Source organism: Phalacrocorax aristotelis, chromosome 1, assembly GCF_949628215.1.
Source record: "Phalacrocorax aristotelis chromosome 1, bGulAri2.1, whole genome shotgun sequence".
Classification (NCBI taxonomy): Eukaryota; Metazoa; Chordata; class Aves; order Suliformes; family Phalacrocoracidae; genus Phalacrocorax; species Phalacrocorax aristotelis.
The window spans coordinates 113,425,666-113,440,023 of NC_134276.1; the positions used below are offsets into that span (position 1 = coordinate 113,425,666).

Here is a 14,358-nt window from a genome sequence, read left to right on the forward strand (position 1 = left end):
ATACTTTTATTTCTTTTTTTTTTTTTTTCCCTAAAAGATGCTGGCTAAAAACATTGTTGTCTTCCACAACTCCAGCAACTCTTGCCGAACTGTGCAATATTTTCAGTCTGGCTATCATGCAGAGTTGTTTAATACATTTTACTGGTCTGATTCACGTTGCACTTCCACAAACTGTAATGTCTACATGTCCTGACCTTTGTAACCATGAGGGAGGATTTGATCAGAAGATGGCCAGAGGCTCCTTGCAACCTACATTATTCTGTGATTTGATAGAATTCTGGAGAACAACTACGATAAACTCAATTCTTCTTCCCAGATTCAACAAGTCACACTGGATTCAATGCAGCTAAAGTAATTCTCCTTTGCACCCATGAAATCCTAGTGGGGGAAGGGGGTAAACTATGAAAAGCAAGGTGCTACAAACAGCATGGCTATTTGGAGGTTAGTAACAGTCTAATAATAAATCTAAAAATATAAGCTAGCCTGTATTTTCTCCAAGTTTGTTTAATTTGTCTTCATCTAGACTTCTAATCCATAGTAATAATGCAGTGGGCTATTGCTACCAAAGATGATATGAGGCATATAATGAAGTTTTCATTTTCTGCAAAATCCTTTGTGACATTTTTATGAAGTAAATCTGTGAAAATTCCACTTCAGAAATGATCAGATGCTTGGGATATTATACCAATAGGCATGGAAAAAGCAGCAACAAAATGCTGCAGTAATCCTGTAGAAATATTAGATAATATTTTACTGGTGTACAAATTTTCTTGTAGTCAGCTACCTTTGGCTTTTCCATGTAATATGGGCATATAAATATATTTCAGTTCATCTAAATCCTGTTTCTATTTCTTCCAGTTTTAATTTAGGCAGCTTTAGTGATGCTTTCGTTTATTAACTCTCATGTACGTGGTAGTGGTGTTGTCATATATATGATAAAGTCACTGACAGGAACAATATGCTGTATCAGAAATGCGTTTATATATTTCTTGTCCATTAGCAGTGGGTGATGACAATGAACAAATGCCATTAATTAATAAAGTTAAAGCAGGCCCTGTGTAAATCTCTCTCACCGCATTTGCTTGGAAACAAGTATATTTTTTCACAGTTGCACATAATTTTAATGTAGGATTTTCTGATTTTGTTCAATGGACATGTTTTCAATAACCAGCATTGACAGTAGCAGTGTAACAGGCTATCAGAAACCAGTTGATAATGAGCTCTGACACAGTGAAGATGGAATTTTTGCTTTAAGGTGTGCCATTAAGGTGCGTGAAATTACAAGTGCTGGAATCATGTATGACACTCATAAGATGAAGGAGAAACACTTTTAGCTTTGAGTCACCTGCTGGCCTTTGTAAAATAGTTTTTTAAAGGATAGTGATGTTATAAAAAATAGGAAATGTATTTAAAAAAAATTTAGAGAGCTAGGACAATGCAGTTTATGCTTTAATACCAATGGCATGAATAGTTTAGGGAGGGTTCTACTAGCGTACCACACAGGTGTGCAGAACGTGTGGTGAACTTTAGCCTGAGGAGGTGAGTTTATTATTACTGACACTGCATGCATTTTTCACAGTTTTATGTACATCACATTGAAGAGGTGAGATATATGTAGTACAGATAAGAAACAAGACAAAACATTACTCACTTAAAACAAACCCCACAACTGGTGTCCTATAGTCCTCTGGTGTTGCTTACAGATGTAACTCAGTCCATAAAAGCTACGAACAAAGCGGGTAACCACCAAAAGAAATTATTTAAATACCTGTCTTTTTCAAAAGTAACAGTCCAAAAACATAGGCTACCAACGTGTCAGTGCCTGCAGGATTATGCATGTATACACAGTGATTAAGAATACTGACAAGTCACAACTGCGCTGCATTGAGAAGACAAAAATGTAATTAAAACCAAATATAAAACTACATATAAAATCAATAATAAAAAAAAAGAGACTTCCATTCCAAAAGAAGTTGAAGAGACTACACTAGTACGGAGAGTGATTTTATGAAAGAAGAGCTTTGCGAATGCATGATTTTAGGGAAAAAGGAACTGAGTGACAGACAATTCACAATTAAGAGGCCTGCATTTGTTTTGTGAAAAGAATGAAGGCATGGAGCTGGAATAAAAGACTAGAATTTTGAGGGAAGGGAGGGGAAGGAACACAGAGAGAAAGCTTTCAGGAAAAATTTCAGAGCATTCTGAATGCAAGAATGAACTCAACTAAATCCTTGGAAGTGATACAGGTTAATTTGAGTCTGAAGTGCTAAACAACTGGAACAGAAGAAATGGATAGCTCAGAGCTGTGGTCCTCAGCCTAAAAGTCCCTTTTAAGGCAATAAGGATGCTGAAGAAGGAAGGTGTGACTTCACTGCACACTGTGCAACCCCTCTCCATGGTAAGTTGGAGCCTGTGAGCCCTTAACTATCCGAAGAGACTTAATCCATCTTTCCTCACTCCAAGAGCCTGAACAGCATGGTAGCCATATGCTCTCAACTCCAGTGATGGGAACATGACTTGGAAAGTGCTTTTGACCCTCAGTTTTTGGGATCTTCTAGAAGAGTCCTATGGAGGGTTTTGATTACACTAGCTTTGCAGTGTGACTCAGTAAATGAGCATGGCAGAAACTGGAGAAAGAAGCAACAAAGGAAAAAAATAATAAAACCTGTACTGGGAGACAACAGGTCAAGGATACAGCTACAGGAAATATGTTGATGTCTTAACTCTGATGTGTTGCAGTGTCCCTAGAGAGCGTATTTCTGCCCCACAAGGTAACTGAAATTCAGATTTTTGGTGCAAGATGTGCTGAACATGATAGTGAATTCATATGGCTTTTGCAACAAGGTTAATAGAATTATTGGCACCGTGTCTGAAGAGAAGTAAAAGGATGTGAGGGAGCTTAAAATGGCCTGGAATTGATTCTGATATTGATTCATGGTGAAGGAATTCACATGAGTGATGAGAATTGTTTAGAAATATTTGGCTCGATATATCTGCTGTAAAGTTATGCTATAAATGAAGCAGATGTTAAGAGAAATAAGGTGTAAGGGCACAAGTAGAAAAGAAGTCAGCACACTGCTAAATATAACACACATGCATGCATTCGCTAGAAATGGGAAAACGGGAAAACAGAATACTGTAGAGGCAGGAGATGATAGCTACCTATGTACTAGGACTACAGTGGTAGTACATGCCCCTGTTGAGTGTTGGGATGCATTTGTCTTGGAATTACTGGGTAAAAATACAGCATAGGACCATGCTAATTTCATTTCTGTTTAGTTTCCTTTTCAAAGAACTAGTGGTGATAGATTTTAAGCAGTAATGTTGTATAATATCATACCACAGGTATCAAGTTAAAATTCTCTAGAGAGAGAAATGAGTGTGATGATGGAAAGTCCATGTGAGAGGTTTCCAGTGGGTTTCACTTACCTCTACCAAGGGCTATGTGAATAACAGTTAACTGGTTCATTTGGGACCAGACTGTAGATGCATGTCCTACCCACCAGACAGGGTGTTCTCCCATGTTACTGGGGGAAACTGGTCATTGGCACAAATTACTTGAACAGGCATTGTGAAAGGAAGCACAAGAAGTGTGAGATTGGACCTAGGTCATTCCTTTGAGATACTTAAGACACTCAACTGTTAGTCCTATTCCAGTAGATATTTAAACATTTCATGGAAAATCACCTGGAATTTGTTAGGATGTGTTAGTCAAAGTTCAACCTCATGGAAGCATTGACAAAGAGTTTCAAGGCAGGAGCTGGTTTCCTAAGAACAGCTGAAGAAGGCATACATCTGTTAGTAGTTCTGATATAACTTTTTTTTCTTTTTTTTTTTAAGGGGGAGGTGTGTATTTTTGGCAAAATTACCACTCTCAGAATATGTTTCATCTTTCTTCTTTTCTACTGTATCATACAGAGGGAAGGTGAGGTTGGGTCTGGAGCAGAACTGTTATCACCAGAGGATAGTGGTGTGGTAGAAGGTTTTTTTTATCCACCTAAATATTGGTAGTCTGTGTGGTAGGTGGTGCACAGTTACTCAGGACTCATTTTCCCAGTGCTCCCATGGGATATGAAGAATACCCACAGCAGAAGAGAAGCAACAAAATGTATAAAATGGCTCTATAAAGACAACACAGAACTGGACCATGAAGGCATCCATAACTATCACTGGTTACGTAAGCAGCGTATCTTTGGGAAAATAATTTTGCTGTGGATTTTCACGCAGTGCTGAGAAAAACAAACAAACCAACCAACCAACCAACCAACCAACCAACCAGGCTTTGTTGTTTTGCAGGGAGTTAGTTTTGGGGTAGGTTTTGTTTTTGGTTTTGGTTTTCGTTTTCATTTTGGTTTTGTTTGGTGACTGGTACGTTTAAAAACATCTTGTACACATCAAACTGAAGATGAGAGTATTTTGTTTGTTTAAAAATTTCATTACTGTGTCTTTTTTTAACATGCTCTTTTGAAGAAAGAACATAGAAAGAAAACTAAATATGAGGAGAAAGAAGTGAGGAGAAAAAAGTAGTTGATCTATTTTTTCTCTTTTATTGACCATTTCTTTAATCTTTTGTCAGAATGACTGGCTTACATGAGTTAGGAACTTCATTTAAGGAGAAGCCTTTTTGAGGCAATTTTTACCTTTCCCTTAACTTAGTCTTCATCCTATTTTTATACTGCAAGGACCCTCTTAAAGTACTATCACAAAGTGCAGTTGAGCCAGGGCACTGCAAAAATCATACAATTAACAGTCAAATATGTTCTGTATCTGTAGCAGAGGAATGTTTCCCCTTAATTATTTTTTTTTTCTAGATTAGAGGATTCAATTTCCAGCCTGTGTACTGCTATGATATCCATCCTTTCCCCACTCATAGCTGTTGACTCCAGCACCTGATGTCAGCTTCAGAGGAAAGGCACATCATCAGGCTTTGCTTATAGGAAATGTATTTAAAAAGAACCCCATGGTCTGGACTAGCAATAATATCTCTTCCTTTGTGAAGCTAGGCTAGCAGTGAAATGCTAGTAAGAAATACACAAGAAAAATTGCATCATCTATCGAACTGAAATGTGATGAAATTCCATCAGCTTCCTTTTAGAGTGTGTGTGTGTGTGTGTGTGTGTGTGTGTGTGTGTTACAGCAATGACTGGTATTTCACAGCTAAACCTGACTGTAAAGCATGCAGCTGATTTTAATATTGTAAAATGAGCTTTGTTTGGTGGACAGTGAACAAGCACACACAAACATAATAACATCTCAGAGATGCTTGTAACCCCAAATTTCCTGTCTTACTTAGAGATGATAATAAAAGAAGTATTGTACATTTGGGTTTGATCCTCAGAGAGTATGTCAGGATGACTGAACATGTTAAGAGATCGGAATAATGAAAATATGTATAGTAGCACCATTCCTGACAAATACAGCTATGATTTTGTTTGGCCCATTACTGGAGAGTGGGCAATATGTGTGAGAGAGAAATTGCTAAAATGTGATCTTATTTTGCTCCCATTGCTCTCCTGATCTGTCAAGACTCATGCTCTGATTTGGGGGTTTGCTCAGTTGGCCCTGGTTGCGTATAGCCTCTTGCCGTGGCCTGTGTCTCTCATGCTTCTGACAAGGAGTCTGGGCTGCTTTATATAGGCTCATGGGCCAGTAACAGCACGGCAGCATGGCATAACATTGTAGCCTGCGATGCCCTGTGCCATGTAGTGTGCTCTGGGAGGGACACCCAGCCAGCAGCCAGCTTACACATCAGCATTCAGACAGGTCAGGCAGGTTTCACATAACATCCTGTGTGCCTCATTTCTTCCGAAATGATCCCAATTTTATGTAAAAGAAAATGCCTCTCTGCTGCTTGGAGAGGTCCCCAAGTTGGTTACATGTTCAAAATTTGCACAGCTATTCCTCTCGACTGCACCAGATGTCAAAGTGGCATGAACATAGCCAGCAACCCAAGATGGGCTGGGTAACAGGGGTTTTATGACAGGATGGTAAGTGATAAATTAGTTAGCAACATTACAGTGTAAATGGTAACGGGAATAATTGGGCTTCACAAATGACATCCCATTTAAATGAATGGGTAAAGTTCATGTTTTTCTTACTACTATAGCTGAAATATATGTGACCTCTAAAGGACATGGCACATCATTTATGTGAATAACGAAATAATGACATTAAAATAGCAGGTAAAAATATAGGGGGCATTTTATTATTACAAAAGTTTGGTTTTTCCTTTATATGTATTGGAAAATCTTAACTAAATATAGATCTAGGCCTCATGGTTAATAATGACATAATTTTCCGTAGACTTCAAAGGAGTCAGAAAGATTTTACAAGCTAAGAAGCTAGTGTCCTTAATTTCTGTATTTTCTATTTCTTGTGTTGTTTATTTTCTCCAGTCTGTCTTCTCTTTATGAACAGAAGCCTTAGACAGTTATGTCCATATTTATGCGGATACTCCTTGTTTTATTGTACTTGTTCATTCCCAAGCAGCAGTATAACAGAGGACTCCTACTGAAAGCAAATTTTGTGGCTGTTATGCATGGTTTACAATTGGCAATAATGAGAAAATATGACTCGCTTTAATTAAACAACAATAAATTAGGAGTGATGATTTACTGAGGATAATTCTTCTTTATTAAAAAATGGAGCTTGATATGTGTTGTTCTTTTCATGCATCATCAACTGCTAAGTAGTCAGCCTTACACTTGCATGGTTAGTGTTTGCATAGTGTTGGCTGTAAGGCTGAAAACAACCGGTGATTAAAAACAGTGTCCGCTATGTTTTTGAAGGAGCTAATGGCCCCCTTTGGAGTTGCTAATTGGCAAGTTCTGCAACTCCAGGCTTTTGAGGTATGGTTGCCATGGAAAAATTGCTTTGAAGTTGGCAGTTGTGAATATTTGACCACGATTTTTCCTAGTTTGGAGGCTGGATGAAAAGCACTGTCATCTCTCCCACAGGGTAAAAGATATCTGGAGAAACTGTGCAAAATGATTACCCATCAGAGTGGGCAGAACAGTGGCAGATGATGACAAACAAGGTTTTCCCAATGGATTTCGTTGCCCTGTCTGTTTTGTGTTTGTTTGGAGCTTTTCCTGATTCTGTTTTGGTTGTCTTTGGGTCAGTTTTTTGGTCAGTCTTTGATCCGATTAGAAGATTTGTGGATGAATAAAGGTTAATAACTTCCATTTAACCTAAGCATTTGTAAAGGAAATGCACTGTTCGTCACTGAGAGATAAGTTGACATTCCTGCAGTACAGTGTATAAATATATATATAACAACCTTCTGAAAAGCCTTTTTGAGAATCCACATCATCTACATTGGAAAAGATACAGACCAGCTTGTTCCAGTACCACTAAAATGACTGAGAGGTATTTTTGTAAATTGTTTTTGTTATACCACAACATGAAGGGAAATGATACAGGGCTTAACCCTTCACGCAATCTCGTGTCACAATTTGTGATGTTCTCCAGTGATGCATTAGGTTGCCTACTGTCTGCCTGTCAGATTTTAAAGTAATCTTTTTTTTAAAATCAGTTTTCCAGTTTGCACAAAATTTAAACTGACAGTCATTGACCTTAACCAATGTATGCACTGAATCCGATAAAAACAGAGAAACGGATGTTACATATGAATAGGCAGCTTTTTCTTGTTTTTCTGACTTTTTATTATTTTTTCCTCTATTATTCTCGCAAACCATGAAAGATGTGTTGATATCACTGGGCACTGGTGAATTATCCTCTAACAGCTTTGCTGATATACCTCAGCTATATACTTCAGTTTCCCCTAAACAAAGACTACCCATCATGTTAAATTGTGTGTTGATATGGATACTGGGTATCAATCTGAGTAAAACAAACCTATTTCATATTTTGATTTAAACTTAATTAGGAGAAGCTGTTTCAAGAGGGATGAATAGTTTATTATCTGGAGAGAACTTTATCCATATATCATAAAAATATCTTTTCATGGCACACAGACAATGCGGTTATGATTCTTGTACATGAAGAAGATGAATTTTGAAGAAATCTTTTCCTTACAGTAGTCCCTAAAATACTAACCATGAAAGAAGGATCAAAAAAATAAACATGTTTGGATGACATAAATATAATGTGATGATACACAGGAAGAGCAAGATTTTTTTTCCTTCAGTTATGTAGTCTGACCTGAGACTGGTTAGACTTTCCTAACACCTTTTGTAAAATGAGAGTTTTTGAGGTGAGGACGACTATGCTGAAAATCTGGAGCTAGACGTAATAAGACTGTGTTTGTTCATAAAGAATGAAATTGTTATAAAACTTGAGAGGTGTCTGTTCTTCTCTTGTTTGACGTACACAAGGTTTACTTCTGGGATGAAGACCTAAGTCTTTTTGATATCAGAAGAAAGTACTCAAATGACTACAGTGGGGCATAGATTTTAAGCATATACTGGGATTTTGGTATCTAAAGAAATTAATTTGTCTCTCGCTGATAGATTTTGCTGTCTTCATTGCTCACAGTAAGCTATGCTTTAAGATATTGCAATCCACTTTATATATATTTTAATGTATAATTCTCCCCCCAAAAATGCTGCTTTGTATGCTAAACAGAATCAGGTTTTTTTTCTGTTCTTTTAAGTCACAGGAATAACACTTAGGTGACTTTGTGGCTATTGAAAAACAGTAACTAAAGCCAGGCCTTCCCTACTCTCTAGTCCTGTCCTACTAGCTGAGTGGTTACATTCATCTTACAGGTTCAGAAATGTTAGCATGTTTATATTCTGTCACAGAGCGGATTTATCTAGAGTACTTACAATTCAAATAACTCTATAAACAAGAACAAGTCGACGATTTTTTTAAGGCACTGTTGTAAAATGATCTGAAATTGAATCTGAGATGGTCAGGAATGTTGCAGACCAGTGTGGCATATTGCAGCAAAGAAAAAGAACAGTGTGGGCACATTTACTGTGGAAGATAGTACAGAACAGATGAAAATAACACCGAGGTCATACAGTTTATATACTACTAAGGAAAGAATGAGATAACATATGAAGGAGCTAGAGCCTGATCCTAAAGCTACTAAAGTCAAAGAAAAGTCGTCTTCTCTGTAAGGCAGAAAAGATGACTGAAAAGCAAAAGATCACAGTCCTTGTAGTTACAGGTCCAGAACTCTCTTGGACATGTTTCATATTACATTCGTTGGCATGGGAAAAGCGAAAACTTACTGGTTTTGCAGAGTACCTGTGAAATACCGCTCATTTCTGTGTTTAAGAAAGGGTGAAAATTGCCAGTATTGATGGTAAAAGTAGAATGAGCCAGAGAAAAAATATGTTGCTCCACAGGAAGCAGATTAAGAGGGAAAAATCACCCTATATTTTAGTCTGACAGTAAATATGCTAGATTTAAGCTATAAATAAACTGAAGGTGTCATTCCACTTTACAGCTTCTTCGTTTGTGAAGTCTGCTCAGTATGTCTTTTCTCTACTATAAGGAGGACCATTTCCTCAAATTTCTCACTTAAGCCAATGTAAATATTTGTAATCTGTTTTAAAGGACTTATTTATTTCTTTTTTTTCCTTCTTTTTTTTTTTCCTTCATGTCACTGACTAGATTTGGAGCACAGAGTACCTCTTGCAGCTGCATGACTGATAAAGTGCAATGGCACTGCAGGCATGAACAGACAGGGCACAGCAGGACTCTCCATGTACATCACCCAGTGCTTTATGCTGCAGGTAAGAGACCAATATGGATCAGGAAAATAGGCTTTCCTTTCCTTGTCTTCTCTGAGAATATGCATGTACTCTGACAGGTGGTTTTACTAAAATAGGGCCTCATACATTTGCTTTCATTTAAAACTGAACAGAGGCAAACTGGCCTCTCACCTACTATGTGATGACAGAGCGCTCATCTTGGAGGACCCTTGTATTTATGCCCAGTGAATTTTAAACCTTCCTCCATTCGTACTGGCAAAATATGATCTGAGCACCAAACTGTTTTGGGAAGGACAATTCCTATCTCATGAAGCAGAAAAATAAATATATAAAGAAAATCAATATTAATTAAGAAATTGTATCTCTCCAGTATGATGTACAGGGCTAACTCTGGAAGAGGATGTGGGCTCAGCTTAAAGGTTCATCTCCAAGGGGTGTTCAGTCATTATGGATGATTAAAAACATTCAGAAATGTTGTATGACCAAAACTCGTCCCTTTCCAGGAAATGTCATAATCACTAGACTACAGAATCATACATATGCTTGCAATCTCATTCTGGAATAAAAAAACCCCTTTAATATTTTTATTTTAAGGAAAAAACTTTGACTTGCAGAATGGGAAATTCCCCAACCCTTATTGGTGCATAAGTAGCCTGTACTCACGTAATTGGGTCATTTCCTGTGGTGATGGATATTTGAGAATATTGAAAAAGAGACCACCTTATTTTCTGTTTTAATAAAAACATTACTGTGTTTATAATCCATATAGAAATTCAAAGGATGTGCATGATAACCAAGAATAGGCTCTGAACCATAAATAACAGGTAAACCTACTCACCATCCTGATGTAGGCTTCTCTGCTTTTAATTCCTGTCATGAGGAACATGGTCCAAACTAAATCCCTTTCCAAGTCAAAGTAACTCTCCACAAGCCTAGGAACCATTAGATAACACTTGGGACTAGATGTTTGATGCTTAGCTGTTTCTGCATTCAGTGGTTTTGTTTGCTAAATACCTTTCTTAGTGTAGCTTGGTCATGTAATTTTTTTCTTATTTTTCACTGCCTTTTTTAATCTCTACTTTTTCTTTCCTGCCATAAATCACAGGTGAATCTTGCATGGCTGGTTATTTTTTTTAGTTTTTTTTAGTTTGAAGTATATTTGGGCAAAAATATAGTTTATTATCTTCATGACCATTTATAATTTAAAGTGTTCTTTAAAATATGACTACTTCTATGAGCTTGTTTTATTTCAAATAACATAGTGGATTTGTACACAATAGATATACTTGGCTCTGTGCCTGCAATGCGTTTTGCACAGCTCTTCTTTCTCTTTCTGAACATACCAACAACACAGTTCCACTAAATTCATTAAGGAACGATAGACAACGTTATTCAAGTACAATGCCACATGAGTGCTTTCAAGATGCAATGTTTACTTTCTTTTTCCAACAGTAATTCAAGGCAAGCTGACGAGAATTTAGCGTGCAGGAGAGGGGAGGCCTGCAAGACATCATAAGCGCTATTGATTTTTCTTAAGTGCTAAAGCTTTTAAAGGGATTCCTACAAAGACACACGCTATATGGAACAGGACTCTGTGCTCTGTCAATTTAGCTGGACAGTGAAAGGAAGATACAGACTGGAAAAGCCAAACAAATGGAGAGACCTCTGGGGTTAATAAAAGTGAAGCTAGATTCCTTCCAAATTGCTTTGTAGGCAATTGGAAAGGCATCACAACCATTCAGCTTCCCTTCAGTGGAGTACCTTATGTGGGAGATGTTATCAGTCCCAGGCTTAAAAGGTTGCAGAGAGAGGCAGAGATAGCTTGTAGGTTAAGTTATGCTTCAAAACTCTTCAGACACCAGGGATATGGCAGTTTGCCAGTCACGTTCATAACCTCAGATCAACATCAACCATATGCATGACAAAAATCTCTCTCATAGCGCCAAATTCACAAATAATGTCACAATGCTAAATGATCTGTTTCAACCTTCCATTACATTTGCTGTTCAATTTCTGACAGATTACTGCATGTGGCACTCGGCTTACCATAAAAAGTATACTTTCCCAAGGCCAGTTGCTGAGCAAGAAATCCATCAAGGCTCCTGAAATGCATTTTCAAAGAGGTTAAAGTGATCTGGTGATGTGCTGAATGTGAAGTGTTTTTCTACTTAGAAAACCAAAGTCCAGAAGACAGGAGTTTAAAATTAGGTTAGAAAGTTATTTACAATATATTTATTCTTCCTATACAGGCAAAATCATGTTTTGAGGCTTTTTGTGAATGTTTTGACAATTTGAAATGAAGCATCTATAAATTAAGCTTACTGACCTTTTAACTTCTCATGGGGAAAATACCTATCAGATAGCTAAGCTGAAAATCTGAGGTTTTTGTTCTAAACAATTTACAGGGAGGTTAAAGAGATGCAGCAGCAGCCCAGAAACATAGTGCTTATGTAGCTTACAAACAAATTCTTCATCAGTTGAAAACAAGCCCAGACTTTTGCCTCAAGCATGCTTTAATCTGTATAAGGAAAACAATTTCTTTTTTGGTTTTGCACAGAATTGCAGTACTACGGAAAGAGATATTGGCTGTGTATAAATATACCTTTCTTAACCTCTGAGGGATTAGGGAAGATTTGCATGTAAAGGGAAATCGGGTATTTTCAATAAACCAGTAAACACTAGGAACTCGCACATTACCTGCTTTCATTTTGTTTTCGTGTAACAAGAGCAAAATGAAAAAAAAAAAAAGTTAGCAGTAAAGTTTTCCAGTAAAAGCTAAATGAGAGAAGCAGTGCGTAGGCTAAAGAGACAGTTTGCCACCTGGATTTTTTCCCTTAGCAGTTATGGCATACTGTGGGAGCCATTCCTGAAATCTTCAGACCATAGCCAGGCTATATAAACTCTAAGGGAGAAACAGGTAACTCTCCTAGGCTGACGAAGGGCCATTCACCTAACTTTCAATAGGTAATGGACATAACAATGAGGAACAAGGCCATCAAACCATCAAGGTACTGTGGAACCAACAACATAAATGCGGGGTCCTGGAGCTGGACAGGCTGCACACAGTGAATTGGAAGATGACAACAAGAACAGCACGTATTCAGTAATGAAGGTAAAGGAGAAGGTAAAAGAAAAGTTTATATCCTGGGGTAAATATTGCGATGTGAAATTCCTGCTGATTTTTTGAGAAAATTGACTAAACCTTACAGGGTTAAAAAATATCCTAAGGAAAAAAATTTGAAAGGTACTTCCACATTACAGACAGATCTATTTGTAAATAACCTGAATAACATTGCAAATATTTTGTATTCTCATGTATCGCAGGAAATAGTCTTCAGCTGAGAAAAAAAAATTATGAAGAAAGGCCTCTCTAAGATTCTCCAAACCAAAATAAGCCTGAAATTAACATTCTAATATGACAAATTAGGTTTAACTTGGTCTAGCTTTCTTGTTTCACTAAAAGCTTTGCCAACAAATTTAAACCCTCATTGCTAACATCCTCTGAATTATGGAAGAGTGTATACGCATATCGTTGCACACTTCCCATCTTGGATCTTTCCAATTATCTCAGCTGTACTTTGGCTTTTTGACACACCTACCTTATTTTTCATGGGGAAAAAAATAACGAAATTATTATTAAGAGGGCTCCACTAGAAAGGAGTGCCAATCAAAATGTAACATATTGAAAAGGTCAAATATTTCCCGTTAATACATTCAGGCTCAGAGCTCTCTTTGTTCTTCAGTTTCTTCAATGCTACAATTAATTCAATTAAACTAACTTTAAAGCTAAGAAGCGTTGTCATAGATCATAACCTTTAGAAATCACGGCATTCTTTCTTAGACGTTTACCTTAGTTAGCATATTTTAATGATATCTCAAGGAAGAACTGTTTTAAGTGTTCCTGGCTTCTAAAAAAAAGTGAAATTAATAAATAAGGCAGCCGTCAAAAGCATACAGAAAGATTTAGAGTTATTGTATTTAAAGATCAATACCCATCCATACAGTGAACTGGACAGAGAAAGATAGAGTGATAGGAAAAAATAGAGTAATGGAAAAAACAAAATTACTTCCAGTGAAATTCTTAAATATGTCTCACATCAACACCCCTCTGCACTCTCTCTCGGGAAAGGATGATGGCCATAAGATGGGTTAAGGGAGATAACAGTATTAAAAAAAAGAGATGAAGCATATACTTGAGACTTTGGGTGACTGTTGTATCTGATAAGCTTACCAGCTAACTTCTTAACATTAGGCTGGGTGATCTTCTTTCAAAACAACAGAGGTAAATAAAGTTCGGTCATTCCATCATTTTGAACAATACTGGCGTTGAAATGTGGTACAACAACAGGCACCTAAGAGAGGGTAGAACACACTGTTACATAGGCCACATGCTTATTCTAGTCCTTTTACCCTTACCTAGGTAACTCAGAGAAAGTTAACGTCACTGCGATCTAATCTGCGCAGAGCTACTTACTAAGCTGTGATCTTTAAGACTAGCTTCATACTCTTTTCTCTTTTTGGTCTTATAGAAGGCAGCTACTTCAGGTATAGGTCTCTTGTCTTGTCCACAGATGGACTCTTGTACCTCTTACATGCTTAGACTGTTTGCAGGGCAAATTCCTTTGAATATGCCACTGGTCTTAAAACAAATGTTTTACATTCAGGTGTTTGA

At 37.2% G+C, this 14,358-nt stretch overlaps 1 long non-coding RNA gene across 7 annotated transcripts in view; it reads right to left on the bottom strand.

Moving 5' to 3' along the window:
- LOC142061318 (uncharacterized) overlaps positions 1-14,358 on the bottom strand; it is a 92,548-nt gene that overhangs the window by 5,579 nt on the left and 72,611 nt on the right. For 5 of the 7 annotated variants that reach the window (XR_012662111.1, XR_012662112.1, XR_012662104.1 and 2 more), the window contains 3 exons: positions 13,918-14,038; positions 11,733-11,788; positions 1,643-1,724 (listed from right to left, as the gene is read on the bottom strand). This is a non-coding gene — a long non-coding RNA (uncharacterized LOC142061318). Of the gene's footprint in view, positions 1-1,642; positions 1,725-9,603; positions 9,702-11,732; positions 11,789-13,917; positions 14,039-14,358 lie in introns of all 7 variants that reach the window. The other 2 variants (XR_012662106.1, XR_012662110.1) reach the window with 2 other exon arrangements.